At 37.8% G+C, this 9,247-nt stretch overlaps 1 pseudogene; it reads left to right on the forward strand.

The window, feature by feature from the left end:
* Positions 1-245: 245 nt before the first annotated feature.
* Positions 246-1,063, forward strand: LOC138148406 (centromere protein S pseudogene; annotated as a pseudogene).
* Positions 1,064-9,247: the final 8,184 nt, after the last annotated feature.

Genomic DNA, 9,247 nt, shown 5'->3' on the forward strand with positions numbered 1-9,247 from the left:
AGATGCTGTAAGAGTTTGTGGGAGGAAGGAATTGCTTCTGACTGAATAGGTAAGGGGAAATTTCATGGAAACAACTATATTTGACCTGGAATAAAAGGATGGGTAGTGTTTCAACAAGTAGAGATGGTCCAATAAAGACATTTCAGGTTTAAGGGATGAGTTGAGCAAAGGTACTCAGGTAGGAAAGCTCGGGAAATGTTTGGGAAAAATTGAATAGATCTCCTAGGGAGGAGTGTGGTAGCTATGAGAGTACCAGAAACAACTGAGGTGTGAGGAAACCTGACAGTTCCAGGTCTTAGAGAGACTTTATGACTAGATCTAGTAATTTTGGATAATTAAAACTTACCGGTGTCTGGGCACGCGCAGCTGTGGCCGCCATGGAGCCGGGGCAGCGAGAGAAAGAGGAGGAGGAGGAGGACCAGCAGCAGTTCACGTTCATCCAGAAGCTGAAGGCGAGTCTCCACTAAACGGTGGGCTTGATGTGCTAGGAAGCTGCGGATGCCAGAGGTGTCAGGTTCACCAAGCCAGCCATTGCAGCCATATCTGAGGCAAAGACCTTGAGATGTTTGCCAGACATGCAAGAAGAAGCACAATTAACATGGAGGACGTGAAGCTTTTAGCCCGGAGGAGCAGCTCATTGCTAAATTACATCACAGAGAAGGGTGAAGAGATTTCTCGAGTTAACCAGGAACAAAAGGATAAGAAGAAAAAGAAAGCAGGAGGAAGCAAAAGATCCAGTAAACAGGTGGTAACCGAAATGGACGTTGACGATTGAGATGGCTTCCTACCACTGCCAGACACTTGCTCTCGCTGCTCTGGGTGGCATTGGGGCCAAAGAGTGGACCATGGCAGCAATTACCATCCCAAAAGCTCTACTCTTGGAAGCCAACTTGGAAGGAATGAATAGAGAGAAAACAGATGCCGGCGGGCATTTGAAGGGCTAATCTTGTTCCTACTCTCAATAGTTGGCTAATAATTTTAACACATAAGAAAACTGGAAATACTTAAGCAAGATATTCCAGTGCCTTTGTTGGAACACTGAAAAAGGAGTATTGGAGCAGTATGGATTTAAATTATTATTTTGAATTTTGAATTAATAAAATGTTGTGTAGCTAAGTGTTTCAGACCCCCCCCCAAAAAAAAACTTACCACTACTGTCATGAATGTTACTGTACCCTTTAAAAATAGAAATATTTTGATCTATTTATTTATTAAATAAAAAATTTATTATTTTAAAATAAAATTTTACTTAAAAATAAAAAATAAAAAACTTTGCTTTTCAATCTGCTTGAGCTGGCAAGATTGAGGAAATATTAGCTATCTTGTCAGCATCTGACTCAAGAAGGCTAACAGGTATGTTGTGACACACTGCTAGTTGGGGCTCTGGGAGGATGGCACCTAGCTTATGACATGGTGTCGTCCAAATTAAAGATTAGCTCTATGTATACACACTTGATGAAGAAACTGATGGTGTGGGATTCCATTTGAGGGAGCAGGGAGGTATACATAGAGCCCTTGGGGGAGGTAGCCTAAAGAATGAACTTTTGGAGAAAAGTATATAGAGAAGCAGCTGTAATTTTAATCTACACTAGAATGTTGGTATATGCAATGCTTTATTGTATTTTTCCTTTACTTCTATTATCTTTTATATGTACTAGGTATGTATTTCAGTTTAATATATCAACTCATTTTATTATTATTAGCTATCTGATAAATTTTATAAGGAATTATTATATGGCAAAATATCTATAAATTGGTGTATTTAAAAAATAATTTTATTTCTTTTTTTTTAGAGGGCAATTGGGGTTAAGTGACTTACCCAAGGTCACATAGTAAGTGTTAAGTATGTGAGGCCAGATTTGAACTCAGATCCTCCTGACTCCAGGGCTGGTGCTCTATTCACTGTGTCACCAACTGCCTCTAGTTGGTGCATTTTAAACACTAATTGACTAGAGGCAGAATATCTGAAATAGTAGGAGGTCACGTTGGACAGGAGAGCTGGTATCAGATCATATGTGGCTTTGAATTTCAGATTGCATCGAGACTTTTATGCAGTAGTCGATGGGGGAATCATTCAACATTTTGAGCAACAGAGAGTTATGATTAGACTATTGAAATGGGAGAATAAATTGGGCACCTGTGTGTGAGGAAAATTGGTGGGGGAGAGACTGGAGAATTAAAGATGTGTTTGGATATTCTTATCATAATCTAGGTATCAGAAAAATGTAGGCCCAAGCTAGGGTGGGGACAATGAAATTTGAGAAGTTTACTCTTGTATTAAAGTTCAAATGGAGGAGGTGGTGGTAATGACTTTAATCACCTTCAGAGAGCACTTTTTAGGAACTAAGAACAAATGTACAACTTGGGTTAGAGTTAGGCAAGAGGTGAAATGAGGCTGAAAATGGAGCCAGTGGGTGTCAAATACAAATTCTCTCTGTCTCTCTCTCTTTGTCTCTTTCTCTCTGTCTCTGTGTATGTCTCTCTCTGTCTCTTTTTTCAGTTTTACATAAGACCTGCACTGAGGTACAGGGAGTTTGGTGCAGAGGTAGGGTATTGGATTTAGAGTCAGCAGTCCTGGGTTCAAATTTTAGTTCTGATTATGATTTTTATTATCTTGGCCAATTTAGGTAATCTCTCTGAGTCTCAATTTCCTCACCTATAAACAATGAGAGAAGTGAAATACATGGCCTCTAAAGTCCCTTCCAAATTGGTTTCTACTATCCTTTGGAATCCAAAAAAGATTCTAAGAACTTTTGACATGATGACCAAAAGGAACAGCATCAGGAGCCATCTGAGATTCTGTTCAGGTCTGGTTTATGCCTCAGACTCTCAGTTTAATGAGGCAGGGGAGTGCAGTTTACCTGAAATTGGACGGAAAGCAATTTCCCTGCCTGGAATGTCTCCAATCCTCAAAGAACTTGCTGGAATGAGCTTCAAACTTTGAAGTGAGCGGTGACAAAAAGCTTGCTGGGGCTGCTATGAATCACATACTGAACCTTCAGGTCTTTGCGAGTACTGGCACAGGTACAGAAATAAGCATTATCCTCAGTTCAAGTAGAGGATGAAACTGGACTGGATCCCAGAATCTATCTCAGATTCTCTCATTCACACACCTCCCTCTTCAGGATGCAGAGAAGTTGATGATTACATCCCTATTTTGGAGTGGGGTTGCTTTAGTATCTACATGGTATAATGGAAGAATTTTTATCTGGAGGATCTGGGTTCAAATCTTGGCTCTGCCCCTTGCTACCTATATAACTTTGGGCAAACTGCTTAGCTTCTGGGGGCCTCAGTGTCCTCATCTGTAAAATCAGAGGGTGGGACCAGATATCTCTATCAGCTGTGAATCTATGATCCTTAACTTATTTCCAGTATGAATTCACAAGTGTTCATATTCCCTCCATCAATGCAAAATTTATAGCCTTCTTTGACTTATATTACAGGGATTATTTACCAAGTCTGTTAACTTGTTTTTAAATGCATTTTAATAAATATATTTTAATATAATTTCTTTTCTTTGCATTCCTATGCATTTTATGTATCTAAAAAAATAATTCTGAGGTATCCCTGGGAGTCATCAGACTTGACAAAGTTTAAGTATTCCTGACTTGGTCTCCTTCTAGGAGCGTTACCATTAACTCTGGAACTTGGTTTTTCTAAACATAAAAGGAAGAGCATAATACTTGTAATACCTGCTCCTCAAAATTATTGTAAGGCTCATTAGGATAATGTATGTACAATACTCTGGGGCAGCTAGGCGGCACAGCAGATAGAATGCTAGGCCTGGAGTCAGGAACATTCCTTTTCCTGAGTTCAAATCTAGCTTCAGACACTAGCTCTGTGACCCTGAGCAAATCAATTAATCCTGTTTGCCTCAGTTTCCTCATCTGTTAAATGAGCTGGAGAAGGAAATGACAAACCATTTCAGCATCTTTGCCAAGAAAACTCCCAAAGGAGTCATAAGAGTCAGACATAACTGAAAAACAGCTAAGCAACAAAAAATAGCATTTTGCCTCTGCTTGTCTTGGGTTAAAACAATGATAGTGTGGAGGGTAGGGGTGGAGTAGACCAATTCCTGATAATCCTAGCATAGAAAAACAATTGAGAACTGTTCTCCCATCCTCTAGAGTCAGAGTGAATCTTGTATTGGCAAAAGGGAGAAGTCATTCAATAAGATAAATACTCTATCCTTTGTGGGACTCTTCCTTTCTTTGACCTTATTCAAAATTCTAGAAAGATAGGAGTAGCTGGTGTGATTGGGTACCACACTGAAAGGCCTGGACACCATGACTAGGATTTCCTAGAAACTGTAGCGTCGTGAAAATGAGGCATTTGGGGTGAAACCAGTGCATCTGGAAAACACTTTTGAGTGAGAAACAGAAGCAGCTGTATGAACCAGTTTCAAACTAGAAGCAGTGAAGACTATAACTGTTAGAAGTTCTATGGCTGGCAATCTGGAATGTTGGGGAATTTTCTCCTTTATGCTTTATTTAAAAAAAATTTTTTTAAATTAAAAAAAATATTTTAATTTTATCAATTACATATAAAAAATTTTAACATTCAGTTAAAAAAATTGAGTTCCAGTTCTCTGCTTCCTTCTGTACCTTCTCCCCCTTGAGAAGGCAAGCAATTTGATATAGATTATACAAGTGAAGTCATATAAAATGCATTTCCATATTAGCCATGTTGCAAAAGAAAAAAGAGTAAAAATAAAGAATATAAAAAAGTATGCTTTGATTTGCATTAAGACTCGATCAACTCTTTCTCTGGGGGTAGATAAAATATATCCTTCAGAATCGTCTTGGATCATTGTATTGCTCAGAATAGCTGAGTCATTCACAGCTGATCATCACACAATATTGCTGTTACTGTGTATTTATTCCACTGATTCTGCTTAATTCTATTTGCATCATTTCGTACGTCTTCCAAGGTTTTCAAGCTCATCCTGCTCCTCGTTTCTTATAGCGCAATAGTATTCCATCACAATCGTATACTACAACTTGTTCAGCCATTCTCTAATTGATGGGCATCCCCAAATTTCCATTTTTTTCCACCATAAAAGAGCCACGATAAATATTTTCGTATGCGTAGATCCTTTTGCTTTTTCTTTGCTCTATTTGGGATATAGAGCTAGTGGTCGCATTGCTGGGTGAAAGAGTATGCACAGTTTTATAGCTCTTTGGGCATAGATACACATTCTTCTCTGTAAAGATTGGATCAGTTCACAGCTCTCCTAATACTGTGTTAGTGTCCCAATTTTTCCACATTTCCTCCAACATTTGTCATTTTCCTTTTCTGTCATGTTATCCAATCTGATAGGTTTTCGGAACATTTTTTAATAGCTGTGATTTTTTTTGAGGTAATTAGGGTTAAGTGACTTGCCCAGGGTCTCATAGCTGGTAAGTATCTGGGATTAGAAGAAATCCGCAAGGCCGAGACAAGGAAGGAGAGCATTCCAGGCATGGGATTCAGTAAGTGAAGATGCCCAGAGTTGGGAGATGTAGTTTTTTGTTCAAAGAACAACAAGTAGACCAGGGTCACTAGATGGAAGAATACATGACAGATACTGTAAAGTGTAAGAAGACTGAAAAGGCTGGAAATGGGGATGTGTGATGAAGGAGTTTGAAGGCCAAACAAGGGAGCAACTAGGAAAGGCTGTAGGGTGTAATCAGTAGAGAATTGGCCTTGAAATCATCATGACCTGATTTGGATACTGCCTGAGACTTTTGCTGTCCAACTCTGAGCAAGTAATTTAACCTTCCTCATGTGTTAAACAGTAGAGTGAGCGTGGGGGTGACCCTTGATATATCTTCCAGTTCTATGATCACATGGCTAACGGGTAGAAGTTGAAGAGAAATATATTTTAGCAAAATTTAAGGATAATTTCCTTTTTATTAGTGCTGCCCCCAAATAAAATGGATTACCATGGTAAATGAGTTTTTTTTTCCCACTGTTCATGTTCAAATAGAAGCTATGTGATCACTTGTGAAGTATGTTATCAAAGGGACTCATCTATTGCTCAGGGAGTTGGACTAGATGATCTCTAGGTACTCTTTCCGGCTTTATAATTCTTTAAGTCTAGGTCTCCTCTGTCTCTAGAGGGTTCCTGGGATGTGGCACTTGAAGGATAGGATAGATGTTCATGTCCCAAGTTGAAGCAAATGACTCATTATGAAGGGTCAATATCTTGACTTCTAGGTTTGACCATAGCCTACATTCCCTAAGGAATCTCTTAAGCTGAGTTCTATAATCTTCATGTTGAAATAATGGTTTTATACAACTTTTCTACACAATGTATTATCAGTGGAAATTTTTTTTGGGGGGAGGGCAATTGGAGTTAAGTGACTTGCCCAAAGTCACATGGCTAGTAAGTGTTAAGTGTCTGAGGTGGATTTGAACTCAGGTCCTCCTGACTCCAGGGTCAGTGCTTTATTCACTGTGCCGCCTAGCTGCCCCTCAGTGGAAATTTAATATAAGCTAAGGGAAAAACAAAACAAAACAAAACATTTCAACTAAGTCTACAAAGGTTGTCATCAATAGAACATGTGAGACTGGCTACTTTTTTTTTTCCAGTGCCTCCCTCCTTTTCTCATTCTGCCTGTCTCTTTTGTTTTCTGCCTTTGAACTAATGGTTCTCTAAGGTCTCCCCTACCACTGGCAATACATGACTCTGTGAATCTGCATGAAACAAGGATGAATGAAGGATATCTTGGTTCTCTCTCTAAAGGATGATGCAACTAGAGGAGACTGGAGAGCAAAAATGACAGATAAAACAGTGGAATGTCCATCCAAATTGACTCCATTGTAAATATGTGTAACCAAGGTACACATTTTCATAATATTAATGAAAAACATAATTGTAATGATGGATTTTCAGTTTGGAAACAAGAATAGCTATCACCAGGAATGTGGAACTCAATTATAAAGAATTGCTTTGTAATTATAAATTGCCAAATACAGTAATTATTGTAGCAGGACCACAGTAATTAGTTTGTAGACACATTCTAGAATCTTGTAATACTTCCCAAACAAAGAAAAATATCAGCGGCTCTCTCCAGCCACATGGGCTTTGGGTCAAATGTTTCCCTAAGATCTGCAATGAATGTGACCTCTGACATCTCAATGAGATTTACCTACACCATGACAGTTTCCAGGTCACCCTCCACAGCTAATGCCAGAAATTTCTGGTTCAGGAAGATGAGAATATAACACATTGCAGATAAAATAATTTGGTTGTTGAGTCTATGATTTAGGAATTTAAAAAGAAGGTAAAGAAAGACAACCTCTGCTTAACATCTTCTTCTGATTTGTCACCTTGGCTCAGAGGTGATGCTGAGTTCTTGAAGACTATGTCAAAGTTGGCATGTCCTACCAAGCCAGGAAGGCTTAGACTACACACCCAGGGATGAATAAATGTGTAGCACCTCTGGAATCCTCTTCTCACATCTGGAGTTCCTATGATAGCCCAAGGTAAAAAATCAGTATGGGTTGACAGCCATAAAATAGTGTTCTGTGAGATCCCACCATAGCATAGACTTTTTCTCTTGTCAGTCAGAAGATAAAACTAGTTAATGACTATTTCTAGGGTTTTTTTCCAATATAAGAAGCATCAATATGAATATTTTGGAACATATATTTTTGGAAGTATCTTTGAAAAGTGAAGAAAACACTGTTTTATTGGTATCTCTTGTTTTTAAAACACATATACTATTATATTATATACTATTTGTGCCTGACCTGTGGTCGAGCCTTCCAAGCTTGTATTGGTCTGATCCACCATAGTCAGGCACATTAAAATTTGACTTTAGCATAGTGATGTCATTTTGATCCTCTTTGAGAATGAAGGATAACAACCATAGTATACTTTTCACTACCAATGATCCATCCCATGTAACAAATTATTTAAAAGAGCAATTCCACTAAAGTAACTGCATATCAATTGAGTCTGACATTATGTACACACCCATAATTGCGTACTTTTTCAAAGAAGGGAAGTAGGTGTGTTTTTTCGTCTTTTCTATGGGGCCAAGTTTGGTCACTATAAGTAATATCTAGTTGCTTTTTTGTTCTTTCCATTAACATTGTTGTTATCAGTGTGTATATTATTTTCCTACTTTGGCTTTGGTTAATATGTTTCCTGTACTTATCCAAGTTCTACATATACGTAATTTCTTATGATATAGTATTATTCCATTACATTCATCTTTCACATTTTGTTGAACCATTTCCCAGTCAATGGGCATTTACTTTGTTTGTAGTTCTTTGGTACCACCAAAAATCACTGCTAGAAATATTGTGGCATTTATGGGACCTTCCTGTCATTGACCTTCTTACCTTAATCATGGGATTTCCAACTCAGAGAACATAAAATTTTAGGCACTTTCTCAATGTGATTGGACCAATTCACATTAGTGTAATATCAAGAACTTTTTTTTTCTGTCTTGGACCTTCCTGGGACATATGAACAATGCTGGTGTCTTTGGGATAAAGGTTATGAATTGATGATTCCAAATTCTTTTCTAGAATGGTTGAGACAATTCACTGTGTATTTGTGTACCTATTTTCCTCATAGCATTTCCAATAGTGATATTTTCATCTTTTGTCATATTTTTCAACTTATTTTTAAAAACCACTTTGCCAAGAGAATCATAGTTATTCCCTATTAAAGCAAGTTCCTATAAGAGTGACTCAATTCACAGAATATTTCTTGGTCACAGAGAGATGATTGTTGCTAACATTTTATCAAAGAAATTACATTTTCTTAGTATAGTTTCCAAATCTCTGTAGTTATAGAGAAACATTGAGAGGATGTCTGGAAGCCAAAAAAGAGATAGCTTCATTCATTCTACTTATTTCTGCTCATAGAAATATAGGAAAGAGTTATAAAGCTAATAGGTTAAAAAGGGTAGACATAGTGCCACAGGATCTATGCATTTTTGAAGAAAGATTCTTCTATATTAAGTAAGGGCTGTAAGTGGAAGCATTACATGGTTCAGTGGGAAGACCATCAGTCTTGGAGTAAGAATGTCTGAGTTTGATTTCCAGGTCTAGCATTTATCACTTGTTTGACCCTGTACAAGCAAGTCTTATAATGACTCTGTCCATCAGTTTCCACATCTATAAATTAGAAATAATGATAATAATTGTACAACTTACCTCAAGGAGATGTAAGGAAAGTGCTTTATAAACCTTAAAGATCTCTAGAAACAGGCATATTGTTGTTGTTATTATTAATATGTTAGAGAAA

The sequence above is a fragment of the Petaurus breviceps genome, unplaced genomic scaffold (assembly GCF_028583685.1).
Source record: "Petaurus breviceps papuanus isolate PSGF00001 unplaced genomic scaffold, PetGlider_PUasm1.0 90823, whole genome shotgun sequence".
Classification (NCBI taxonomy): domain Eukaryota; kingdom Metazoa; phylum Chordata; class Mammalia; order Diprotodontia; family Petauridae; genus Petaurus; species Petaurus breviceps.